This window comes from Ammodytes marinus, assembly GCF_949987685.1.
Source record: "Ammodytes marinus genome assembly, chromosome: 10".
Classification (NCBI taxonomy): domain Eukaryota; kingdom Metazoa; phylum Chordata; class Actinopteri; order Uranoscopiformes; family Ammodytidae; genus Ammodytes; species Ammodytes marinus.
Genome location: NC_137214.1, coordinates 2585232 through 2598958, shown reverse-complemented (window position 1 = coordinate 2598958; position 13727 = coordinate 2585232). Strand labels below are relative to the sequence as shown.

At 41.2% G+C, this 13727-nt stretch overlaps 1 long non-coding RNA gene across 1 annotated transcript; it reads left to right on the top strand.

The window, feature by feature from the left end:
- Nucleotides 1-8518: 8518 nt before the first annotated feature.
- On the top strand, nucleotides 8519-9998 carry LOC307256699. The gene is made up of 2 exons (XR_013845068.1): nucleotides 8519-8887; nucleotides 9568-9998. It is a non-coding gene; the product is annotated as an uncharacterized lncRNA (long non-coding RNA).
- The last annotated feature ends 3729 nt before the right edge of the window (nucleotides 9999-13727 follow it).

Below are 13727 nucleotides of genomic sequence, written 5' to 3'. Positions count from 1 at the left end.
TCTAAAATGCATGTACGCCATTATCCGACACTTTGGTATCATTAAGCATGACTCTATAACATTATAACAACATTTATAGGTCAGAAAATACGAAAAAGCATAATAGGTGCTCTTTAAGCAACTGAACCCTGCAACCTCATTGTGTGTGTGTGTGTGTGTGTGTGTGTGTGTGTGTGTGTGTGTGTGTGTGTGTGTGTAAGTACCTGTATGTGCGTTTGTGCCTGTGTTCCATTTTACCACCGTCCCAGGCCATCGGAGCCACCAGTTATATGTATCAGAGACCTTGAGTGGGGTTTCTGCACAGGACTCTGAGGTGTATGTGTGTGTGCAGTTATGTGTGTGTAGCTGTACGGCCTCTAAATCGGCAACAAGTGTATAGAGCTTGTGGGGTAGTCATAGGCTACGGCTAATGCTGATGTCCCAGCGGTGGAAAGGGGCAGAAGGACACTAATCCTTCATACATAATAGATAACCAAATCCTTCTAAAAACACAGATACACTGTGCTGGGCTGTACCACAGAGGGGCCCTGCCACCACTGCTAGAACAGATCAGACATCAGGCTTCCTGCTCCTCCCCTACCTTCATTAATACTCAATTATACAACAGAGCCTCCTGCAAGCCCCACACACCCATTGTCTGCTCCTGAAAAGCAAGCCGGCCTCTGTGTCAAGAGAGCAGGTATAGCTAGCTGGCCCGGAACCTCGCTATACACAGAGATAATGCTGCATAATATCATTGTCATTGGAGTTAAGTGGAGAGAGAGGAGCCCGTCCCATAGAATAACATGGCCTCTCAACTATTGCAACCACTTTGCATGTGTCTCTCTCGCACACTTGTCATGTTCAAAAGATGAAGGCAGCGAATACATCTGAGGGTGTTTTGTGTTTAGACTCGCCGCTCACTGGAGTAGCTGTATCATATAATGAGAAGGAACGTCAACAGCATTTTAATAACTCCATTGGCACTCTAATCTGTGCCACTGCTGCATTACACATTCATTTCATGCTAAGAAGAAGAGGCTTCTACATGATGTAAGGGATGTTTAACTTCAGTGATAATGTCTTCATCTCTTCGTCTTCTCATGCTGACTGGCTGATTTTCAGACAGCTGCGAAACCGCTTTACCTCTCTTGTCAAACAGGTTAAAGCTGAATACTACCTCTTAAAAACCACGAGCGACTTAAATGATCCTAAAAAATTCTGGAAAACCATCAAATCTTCTTTTGGAAATGTGGCCACAAACGACCTACCAACATGTATTGTAAAGGATTCATGTAGGCTGACTGATAAATTAGAAATTCTTAATTGCTTCAATGAACATTTTGTCTACTCCGTTTCTCAATTTGAGTCTTTACATCCGGACTCTAATAATATGCAGAATACTTCTCCATCTCCACTCCCAAATAACGATTGTGTTCAATCTTTTAATATTGTTCCACTGGACGTAATTGAGGTCTATAGAGCCCTAAAACATTTGGACCCTGCTAAATCTGCAGGTCCTGACAAGCTTGAGCCATAATTGTTGAAGTTGGCTGTAGATTTCATAGCAGAACCTCTTACCCATATTTTTAATTTGACATTTTCTAATAATGAGACTCCTAACATTTGGAAATCTGCCTATGTCCTGCCTTTGTTGAAAGGAGGTGATCCTACAGTTTTAAACAATTACAGGCCTATTTCTAAACTATGTGTTTTAGCCAAAGTCCTTGAAAAGTGTGCCAGTGACCAACTGAAAGACCTTTTAGACGTGAATAATATTTTATCCCAACACCATTCAGGTTTTAGAAAATGACACCGCACAATTACTGCAACATTAAAAGTTGTTAATGATATAATTGAATCACTGGATTGTAAAAAGTATTGTGCTGCTGTTTTTATTGATCTTTCCAAGGCATTTGATACTGTAGACCATGTCACCTTGGTAGACCGGCTACTCAAGATTGGTTTATCTAGGCAGGCTGTAGACTGGTTTTCTAATTATTTGTCAGTAAGAACGCAATGTGTCCAGTTTGCTGGGTCCTCGTCCTCCTCTCTCCCTGTATCAAAGGGCGTGCCCCAAGGCTCCATATTAGGGCCATTGTTGTTTTCTATTTATGTAAACAATCTTTGTGACTCAATAACCAATGCTGCCTGTCATTTTTATGCAGATGACACTATTATTTATTGTTCATCCCCATCAGTGGCAGACACTTTTCATTTCCTGCAGTCTGCTTTGGACGTTCTGCAGTCACAGCTGACAAAATTAAAATTGGTTTTAAATACAGATAAAACTAAATTAATGCTTTTTTCAAATGGAAAAGCTTTACCAAAAGTTTTGCCAAAGCTTTTAACTAGTCATGGGACCGAAATTGAAAGGGTCAATTCGTACAAATACCTGGGTTTCATTATTGATGAAAAATTGTCTTTTAAACTTCATATTGACAAACTGGTCTCCAAATTAAAAATTAAATTAGGTTTATTTTTTAGAAATAAATTATGCTTCTCATGGCAGGCCAGGAAACGTCTGTTCACTGCGACCTTTTTACCGTTGTTAGATTACGGTGACCTGCTGTTCATAAACGCCCCTGACCAGTACCTCAAGAAATTGGATACCGTCTACCACTGTGCTCTGCGATTTTTAACTGGCTGTGGAAATCGTGTCCACTAGGGGTGTGAACGTTTACAAAAATGTCTAACCGTGTACACGACGGAATTTTTTTCGTGTACATGGTTAACCGTGACGTCATTGTCTTCGCGCGCCCGCCGTCCTGTAGGCGCGCGCACACACACACACACCTACGCGTTCGTTCGCCTGTTAACACACAGTTGAAATTAACTACGCTCGTTTACACACCTCTTATAATAGGTCCATGGCACAAACACACACACACGTTCGCCTGACATGTGCGTCATTATCGCGCTTCATTCATTTCCTGATTAATATAGCCTATCGCTTTCTACATGTCCACGTTCATGCAGGTTGAACAGGTGTTATAAAGTTCGGGCTACTTACGAGCGTAGTTCACGTCAACCGAGTAACTTTAATCTTTAGGTTATCTTTCATCACTCTTCCGTGGCTGTGAGTCGAGCACCGGCACGGCGACTCCGTGTGTGTGTGTGTGCGCCGATACACACACTCACACAAACACACACTCGCCGAGGGACAGACCGATTCGGCAGACTAGCTTTTATCATCCCCAATTAGTTTAGGCCTATTAGTGATGTAAAATCAATAAATGTGTCTCCAGAACATATTTAAAAACTTTGAAAAAAAGAAAATTTTAAATTTTAAGATTTTTTTAAACGGTTTTCGTTTATTGATTTTTCCTTAACGGTTATGATTTACTAAACGGTTACACGTGTACACGTGCACACCCCTAGTGTCCACCATTGTACCCTGTATGCTACTGCAAAATGTCCATCGGTATCTGTACGCAGACTCTCACATTGGTTGTTTTTTGTTTACAAGTGTCTTATTGGGCTGGTCCCTTCATATCTATGTGTTTACATGTCCACAAACAAATGTAGCTATGGTTTGCGTTCTAGGGATGTGTTACAGATGTTGGTACCCAGAGCTAGAACTGAGTTAGGGAAAAAGGCCTTTAAATATGCTGCGCCTTCTGCCTGGAACACTGTGCAAAAGCAGCTGAAGCTGCCGGAGCTGGTCACCTTGGGAGAATTCAAAGGAATCCTGAAGGACAGAGAAGATAGTTCTCTTGGTCAATGCAATTGTTTGTAAAGCTATTTTCTGATAACGGCCGGGTTTATTCATTCATCTGTCACCAGTTTATTTATTTAATTTTTAACTGTACTCATTTCAATCTTCATATAGTCTTGTCCCTGATCTTGTATTGTACTTTACCTGACGTTGAATGTGGTGTATGAGAATTGTGGTTGATTGTTCTTATTGTATCATGGTGCTGCCTTCTTGGCCAGGTCATTCTTGAAAAAGAGATTTTAATCTCAATGAATTTTACCTGGTTAAATAAAGGATATTGATTGATAGATTGATTCAACAATATGAAAGTCGACACGTGCATTAGTGCCTTTTGATTAGGTGACAGTATGTTTTTAACACCAGTGTCTCTGTGGTCTTCACTTATTTATGGTTAAAACTTTTACAGTAGATGGTATTTCTTTATTTTGTCTGACAAATAATAAGTATTTTTTTTAAAAACTTGCAATATAAAGATTATAATAAAGAAATGCATTCATTTTAAAATAAAGGATAAATCTATCTATAAAGCAAGAAACTTCTGTCTGTGTGTGTGTCTGTGGCTCGCATATCTCTCTGAGTTTTGGTCAGATCGACATGAGCTTCCGGATATTGCTTAAACACAGCGCGAATGTGTGCATCCTTCATTTTGAAGTTGTAGAAGTTATCATATTTACAATCATATGAAAAAGTTTGGGAACCCCTCTCAGTCGGCATTATAATTGACTCTGCTTTCACAAAAAAAAGATAAAAGTGGTATGTCTTTAATTTACCAGGAACAGCTAAGTACTGGGATGTTTTCCAAACAAAGATTTTTTGAAAAGCAGTATTTGGTTGTATGAAATAAAATAAAATGTGAAAAACTGGCTGTGCAAAAATATGGGTACCCTTGTGGTTTTGTTGATTTTAATGCCTGTAACAGCATGTAAAACTGATGACTTTAAACGCAAAGTTGGTTGGATTATGTTGTTAAGCCTTGAACCTCATAGAATTGTCTGTTTAATCATGAGAAAATTTATTTTAGGTGCCTAAATGCAAGTTGCACTTCTCTTTGACTCTCTGCTGAAGTGAGACAGAATGGGATCATCAAAACAGCTCCCAAAAGATCTTAAAAACAAAGATTATTCATTGTCATGGTTTAGGGCGGGGGTCACTAACAGGCGGACCGCGGTCCGGGTCCGGACCCAGACGCCGTCCTATACGGACCCGGACCTGTAGTCAATCAATTATTTAAGTATTTAAAATTTTGACGGGGCGCTTCTATTTTGACCGGCGCAGCTTTTCTAGACTTTACGGTACTGGTTTAGCGAATCAGGAAATGCTTTCGAGTTAAGCCATCCCGCCTCCTGCTACTCAGGCAGCCAATCGAATCTGTGCATTCCCGGCTCAGGCTGGCTCACAGACAAAGAGACAGTGAGCTATCATGCGTGTGACAGAGAGAAGTGCAAGAATTACGAGAATTTCAGCGAAATAAGTCAGATTAGAGTGAGAAAGACAGCGGGAGGAGAGTGAGAGACAGCTTTCTCTCTCGCTCGCCCGCTCGCTCACCGGCTCCGTGTGTCGCGAGCGAGTTAACGAGCGATCAACAGCTGAGTTTTTTCCTATTATTTACTCTCTATGGTTTTTTCCCCTTTTGTAAGACTGGTGAAAACCGGTCAAGGTGCAATCATGTGGACTCTCTATTACCCTGATGTAGACCTATGTGTGAATGACACAGACATAAGATTGACATAATCACCAATCGCCAGCAGCACTGCATCTACTGCCCACAACAGCAACAGGAAAAACATTATTTAAAAAAAAATGTTGTATGTAGTTTCAATTATCTACATTTTAAGTTTTACATATTCTTAGTAATGGCAGAATTTATAAATACAGGTTAATTTTTTAGCAAGATATTTGGCAGTAGCCCCCACTAACATTAGCGAAAGCTAGTGGTCATCCGTCCCTCAGTCCAGTTATCTGGCTGCTAGCAAGTTATGTTGTTTTGTTAATTTTTCTATTCATCTTAACTATATTAAATGTTGACCTTTTCTTTTATCATTTGCACCAGAATGCTCCGATTACATTCTAAAAACACAAAAAAAAATTACTGGGGGGGAAACCCCCAGACCCCCCTACAGGGGTTTAGTTTCTGACATGTCACTTTTTCAGAGCTTTTCAAAATTGCAAAATAAAAATCCAGTATTAGACAAAGTGGGAGATTACTATGTTAAACAAACATAGTAGGTATAGTGAAGTTTAGAAATGATACATTGAAAATATTTCTCAAAATTATTTAATTTTTCAAAAATGAATTATATATTTTATCTTTATTTTAAGATTATCATTATATTTATTTTCACCATTTTATTTTTAAATGCAGCCCTTCTCTATGAAGAGATTAGTTTCAGTTGAGTCACTTAAATAATACATATATCTTCAGTATTATATATCTATAATTATTTAAAAGTGAGAATAAATATTGTTGAAATGTTTTTGAATTGTTCTTTCTATATTGATCTGACAGTCAGTTGTTAATTACATGCAGACGTTGATACAACTACTAGGCTACTTCACTATATATCACACTGAATCATAACGCAAGTTAGACATTATGATGTTCCGGACCTTTGCTTGAGGACATTTTCTCTAACTGGACCTATTTGAATTTTAGTTGAATACCCCTGGTTTAGGGGAAGGCTACAAGAAATTTTCCCAAAGGTTTCAATTGTCAATTTCTACTGTAAGGAACGTTGTCAGGGAATGGAAGGACACAGGCACAGTTGCAGTTGAACCCAGGTCTAGCAGACCAAGAAAAGTACAAGAGCGGCATATACGGCGGATTGTGAGAATGGTTGCAGACAACCCACAGATCACCTCCAAAGACCTGCAAGAACATCTGGCTGCAGATTGTGTATCTGTACATGGTTCTACAATTCAGTGCAATTTGCACCAAAACATCTGTATGGCCGGGTGATGAGAAGGAAGCCCTTTCTGCGCCCACGCCACAGATACAGTTGCATGGAGTATGCAAAAGCTCATTTAGACAAGCCAGCTTCATATTGGAAGAAAATGCTTTGGACTGATGAGACAAAAATTAAGTTATTTGGTCTTTATAAAAAGCCGATGTTTTGGTGCAAATTGCACTGAATTGTTGAACGATGTACAGATACACAATCTGCAGCCAGATGTTCTTGCAGGTCTTTGGAGGTGATCTGTGGGTTGTGTGCAACCATTCTCACAATCCTCCACCTATGCCGCTCCTGTTTTTTTCTTGGTCTGCCATGCCTGGGTTTAACTGCCACTATGCCTGTGTCCTTCCATTTCCTGACAACGTTCCCTACAGTCGAAATTGACAATTGAAACCTTTGGGAAAGCTTCTTGTAGCCTTCCCCTAAACCATGACATTGAACAATCTTTGTTTTTAAGATCTTTTGGGAGCTGTTTTGATTTCACTTTTCACTGTTTCACTTCAGCAGAGAGTCAAAGAGAAGTGCAACTTGCATTTAGGCACCTAAAATAAATTTTCTCATGATTAAACAGACAATTCTATGAGGTTCAAGGCTTAACAACATAATCCAACCAACTGTGTGTTTAAAGTCATCAGTTTTACATGCTGTTAAAGGCATTAAAATCAACAAAACCACAAGGGTACCCATATTTTTGCACAGCCAGTTTTTCACATTTTATTTTATTTCATACCACCAAATACTGCTTTTCAAAAAATCTTTGTTTGGAAAACATCCCAGTACTTAGCTGTTCCTGGTAAATTAAAGACATACCACTTTTATCTTTTTTTTGTGAAAGCAGAGTCAAATATAATGCCGGCTGAGAGGGGTTCCCAAACTTTTTCATATGACTGTATATCATGCTGGCGAATAGTAGCTTAGGCTACGTGCGCACAGAGCCGACTAAACCCCGCCTCCCTCTGACGAGCGGGACACACACACAGCAGACCGACACAGCCTTACTTCCTCAACAACTCCTCATCTGCTCCACCTGTCCGCTTTAGTGGTAAAGACTGCACTTCACGCTATTTTCACTGTAATAATACAGCACGGTCTCGGATGCTTCCACAAAATGTTTTATATCCGTTTAAAATCTAAACTGAAAGCCCGAGGGCGACCACGCGCACACAAGTCCGCTCCCACACACCGAGCACGTGAGCACATGAGTCCCCCCCACAAACACACACACACTGCTGCCTGCTACTGACACGTTAACGTTAATTGACAGCACGGTCTCGGATGCGGACGCCCGCGCACGGACACAAGTCCTCCCCCCCCGCCCCACACACACACAGCTGACTGCTGCTGACACAGTAACGTTAATTGACAGTTATCCAAACTCTGTCTTATCTTTCAAATACCTAACAGTAGCCTAATGGTAATGGGGTTGACAATGTTGTCATGGCGTGCAGCATAGACTCCTTTTATACACAGTGCAGCCATTTACTATATAGGCAACTGATTGTAAGTTTGAGTGCATTGTGCAGTATGGATGGCAGTTTGCAAGGTACCATAATATCAGATTGTATAGGTAACACCTGTACAGCTCGATTCTTCTTTAGGATTCAACACTTAATTTACACATTTTCTGTTTCATTTCACTTAACAAAACACATGGAATTAGTTTGTGGTTATCTTTACACAATACACTAAGGAATGTTGCCCTACTCTATAGCCAACTTCTACAAAGTAACTTACTGATAATAACCTTTAAAGGGAAAATTCGCCCATTTTCATGTGAATGGTATATCAGGGCCGAGTATATTAGTAGTCTATTGAAAAAAGCCCCCCAAAAATTGATCCGAATTGGCAGAGAGCACAATGATTTCGGATTTAAACTGATGACGCGGGGCTGACGTAGCCGTTTTTACAGTTCCTACAGGCCCCAGGATGCATTGCGCGGGGGGGTACGCTCTGCAGCCAGCCTGCCCAGATTCCGAGCTGCTCGCGTTACCATGGTGACAAACACAGCACGGACCTGACCCGTGTAAGCAGTACAGTAATAGCGCGCTTCGTATTATTTCACTGTTGGACTACTACCACAAAGAAAACATGCCGTCCTATAATGTGCCTAGATGCGCCAACTTTAGGAAACAGAAAAGAAGCAGGAGTAAGCGTAAGCTGAAGATACTAGGCCCTACCTGTTGCCTATTCACCGGCGTGATGCATAGCCCCAGCCCCGGGAAAAAGAATCCGAATAAAGGTAAGCTAACGTGAGCTAAATTGCATAGTAGCCTACTGTAGTTAGTATCAGTGTTTCCCCTACATTAATAACTGTGCTGCCCACACCGCTGTTGAATATTGTGTCCCGGTGTAAGGCTGATAGATGGGGCAAGGAGGAATTAGTCTACCGGTTGTAGCTGTAGCCAAGTTACCTTAGCCGCTAAGCTACAGTTAGAAGTGAACTCGTGAGGGGGGCAGTAGGCCCCTCTGTGTATCCTTGAGGAAGATTTAGTTGCATTTGCAAGACTGTTTGTGTGTGACTGTGTGTTTGTTTTCCATGTGCATGGTTATTAGCGATGTCGTTAAAATGATCAGCTTTCCAAAACCATAAACAATTGCTATGCTGATGGTGATGGCTGGGTGATTAGCACTGATGTCCCTAGCCTTGTGTCGTCTTGGCTCTTCCTAATGCAAATGCATAGCCACACCCTGGCATACAGTATGCTTGGCTGCTAATATAAACATGATGTCTTCTTAGACAAAAGACTACTATTGTGTTAGTGCACTAACTGACTGACCTATCTATGGTTACATAGTGGTTTGTCTGTTTTATATATTTATTGCAACAGCAACATTATCTTTACAGTATAACACATTGATTTTTCTTGTGTCATCTCTTCAGTGCTGGCCTTGTGATACAATCATAATTTGTCATTTCAGGTGAGGTCCAAAGGAAGATGGTGTATTGTCCGAGGACCACGCACTCTGTTGTGAAGACTGTTTACATCCCGCACACACGCACCACTTCAGAGCATCCCTCGTAGAACTCGTCATCACATGAAGAAGAGACTGCTGCCTGCAAAGTGCTGTCATCATCACTACAGCTCCCTCAGCCTGCCCTCCCTCACAACATGTCCAAAACCAACTACAGAAGAAGCTGCTGCTAAACATCACTCAATATTTCAACAGTAACTTGACGAAGGAAGCATTATGCTACAATTGTTTTTCCCAACACACTGGAAACTCAAAGCTTTTGAAAATGTTATTTTTCTTTTTTACATTTGTATATGTACATACTTTACAGTTGTGTGTAGAATAATGCACACTGTTTTACTTGCTTGTTATATTAAACTCTATCTATGCCTTATAAAGTGTTTGATTCTCTGAAACTATTTCACTTTTAGTTGATAAGTCAAACCTATGTATTAAAATGGTTACCTATGCAATGACAAAAAACAATCATGTTTATACAAAATTATTTTTATTTGTAAATACAGTCAAGGAGAATTGACACATTTTCACATGATTAAATCTCAATCAGTGTCCATAGTTAGCAGCAGTATTAACAGGTCAAAATATTTGATCATAGCTCATCCGTAGCTTCTACGTAGCGTCTTCTTCAGCCTGTCGCCTGTAGTGACCATTTGGAGATGGATATTTGGCTCTGATGCGCTGTATGACACAATCAGGTAAGACGATGCGGTCCCCTTGCCAAGTCTCTCCCCTTTGGAGCACCCACTCAATCAAGAACCGACGTGTGACAAGTCGATTATGTCTAAAGGAATTAAAACACAAAACAAGTGGTTACTCTCCACAAAGCTATAATGTAACAATAGCAGCCAATGTAAGAACAAAAGACTGGTCATTTTATTTGACCTGTTGTAAAGGGTTCTTCTGAAAAGTGCTATAGACATGCTAAGTGCAACATCAGTGCAATGGCTCAGACAACACAATGTGACAAAGATAACGTTACAACATGCTAGAAAAAAATAATGTTACTCACTCAATGATCATCTGCCCTCCCGGTCTTGCTGGTATTTGTTGTCTTTTCCAAATTATTTTTGGGATATTGAAAATGTCTCTCGGTTTCTAATGGTGGTCCAGTTGTATTGTCTTACAAGGCTAACCCTAACCAAGGCTGAAACAGCTGCAGCCTCGGCCTCTCTGCATACTGTATTTCCTCGCTGAATTTCTTCAGCAGTGTAGGCTTCTCTGGCCCAACTAAATACCCTGCTGGTTCATTCCAGTCAGCCAACACACTTTTTAAAGTATCCTCACCCATATCGTCTGTGCCCGTGTGAAAAGATGCAATTTTCAATGCAGGAAATGATACAAGTAAACTGTCACGGACCATGGGCATGGACAGACGGTTTGTTTTGGTTCGCACGTGCTTTTAGAGCCCGCCCCCTGGATTCACAGGGAGGGGGGTTGGTGAGCTCGGCTCCAAGAGTCTGTAGTCTGCACGAGCTCTTCCTTGACACGGAAACGTCACAGAAACGTCACCGGTGAATGGATTTTTGAAGCTCGGCCCCCGCGAAACGGACGATGTTGAAAAAATACACGGGGATATAATGCAACCCAAAGGATATTATGGTAGATGAGTTAAGGTTGAAAATCGGCGAATTTTCCCTTTAACAGTGTAAAATTAGCCATCACTGATAGCAGCCAAATGTACTGTCTAATATGTTTCTTTGTTTACCTGCTTCCTACAGGCACTGCACTAGTATAAATAATGCAGCTCAAAGTGCTTTACGTTTAGAGTTGAAACCAAAAAACACATCTACATTGCACTTGTGTATTGAAAAGAAAACAGGCCGAATATCACCCTTGCATCTGCAAAGTCAATTGTTTTTTTTTTTTTTATGAAAATAACCAAGCAATATTCTTTGCAATAAAAAAAAAGTTAAAACCTGAATTATAGTCGAGTGGATTTTCCTGCTTAACCCGTACATGTTTAATCAACTATTTAATTTCCAAAATCTACATTTCCCCTTTCCGTTGAGTGCACAGTCTACTAAGCCATTATACAGTAATAAAATGCTCCCTCTCCTGGGTTTCTGTCTCCATTCCTAACACATACACTGAGTGGAAGATGTCACTAACAATACTTTCTGACGTAGTAGTAGTAGTAGAAAACTTTATTGTCCTCGTGGGGCAGTTGGGTTTGCGGCACAGTCGCACTTCATGACATGACATCAGACAAATGACACAACCAGATAGTCCATACATCAGACACCAACAGCCATAACATGAATTAGTCACTCAGGAATAGAGTGATGTTGTGGTTGTTCCAATTAGCAAGTCCCTGCATGACTTGCTTCTCTTCTCATGTCTTCTGTGCAATCCTTTACATTACCCCCATCCATCCCGAATACTGTTTTGTTCCTCCCTCCCTATCTCTCTCTCTGTCTCTCTATATACAAACGTTAGCCTCCTTGCTGCACTAAGGGCTTCATGACTTCCAGACTGAAATAAACCAAGCAGGTATATACTGTAGTTCTCTCTACGCCATAGAGAAACTAAGGCTTTTAAAACTCAAATCAGTTTTTTCTATTTCCATCGATCTAACGTTCTGTGTGCAGGCATGCAAACTCATAAGCGGTTACATGCTCCCTTTCCGACATGTCACCATTCCGAAATGCCTCCATTGCGACAATCCCCCATTCCGACGCCTTTCACCGTTCATTCAAATAAAACACTCATCAACATCATAAAGCCCGATTTGACGGCTATTGTTTTAACCATAGTCTACATGAATATTGCATAGTAGAGAGACAAATAAAAGGGTATCAATATACAGTAAATCCATCCATTAATGTGTGCGATGCTCAGATAAGTTTAGGCTAAAAAATATATATATATTAAAAAGGCGCCCAGAGAGTGGTCCTCCAGCTGATGGAGGGAGTGCAGGGCCACACAGTCACCAGCTACCAGCTGGGTGTGGATCTACTGAAGAAAAAGAATGCTATGGTTGGAACAATAAGAAAGAACAAGAGGTAGCTTCCCCGTCAGCTCCTGCAGATTGGTCAGAGGCAGCCCCAGTCCTCCCTCTTTGCACACACAGACCCACACCATTGTGACCTACCTTCCCAAGAAGAGGAAAAATGTCCAGCAGATGTCAACAAGGCACAGGGAAGCAGCAGTGAGTGAAGAAGGTGGCCAAAAGCCCATCATCATCACCGACTACAACAGGAATAAAGGGGGAGTCGATAACCTGGACAAGGTATGTAAAATGTTATGTTCATGTTCACTTTTTATTATTTCTGTACATAGTTTACACAAAAAATGATATATAGGTTTACTCCTATTTTCTCTCATCTGTTTATATCCTATAGGTTGTAGGCTGCTACAGAAGAACAAGAAGATGGCCACTCAGCTTGTTCTTCAACATGTTGGATGTAAGTGCTTACAATGCTTACATCCTGTGGACATGGGTCTATCCACAGTGGAACGTCAGCTAGACCTGGCGGTGCAGGATCTTCATCCAAGAGCTGGGGATGGCCCTAGTCACACCCTATTTCACCCAGCGGCAGCGTCTCCCTCTGGCCCCCACTGCAGCAGCACTAGTCAGGGAGATGAAAGCAGGAGCTGAGGAGGATGGGACAAGGGCGGTCCCATCCAAGAAGTCTTGAAATGCAAATAGGGGCATTTGCTCAATTTGCCACAGAGGGGTGTCGATCTGCTGTGCCATGTGCGGTGGCCATGTTTGCAGGGAGCACTGGTCTCAAGTGTGCACACCGTGCACTGACGTACTTTCGGCGCACACGCGGAATTGCCCCTTGTTCTTTTGGTATTTGAAATGCACACGTAGTTGGGAAGGTCTATTGATCGTGGCTAGACCCTATATTGTTCTAGATAGGGGTCCGGATCTACAGGCTAGCAAAACATAGAAAGCCTCTCTATTCAACTCTGGATATTTCTCTGCAGCATCAATCTCTCCACTCAGAAGTGTCTCTTTCAACTTTTGCAAAGTCAGCAAGTCATTCTGGTTAAATAGCTCACTTGAGCTTTGCATCTACAATATCCATGACTTTAAAGAATTCCCCTCTGTAGTGGTCCTTGGCACTTTTAGGCTGATGTGCCTCAGCTCCTTCAATGAA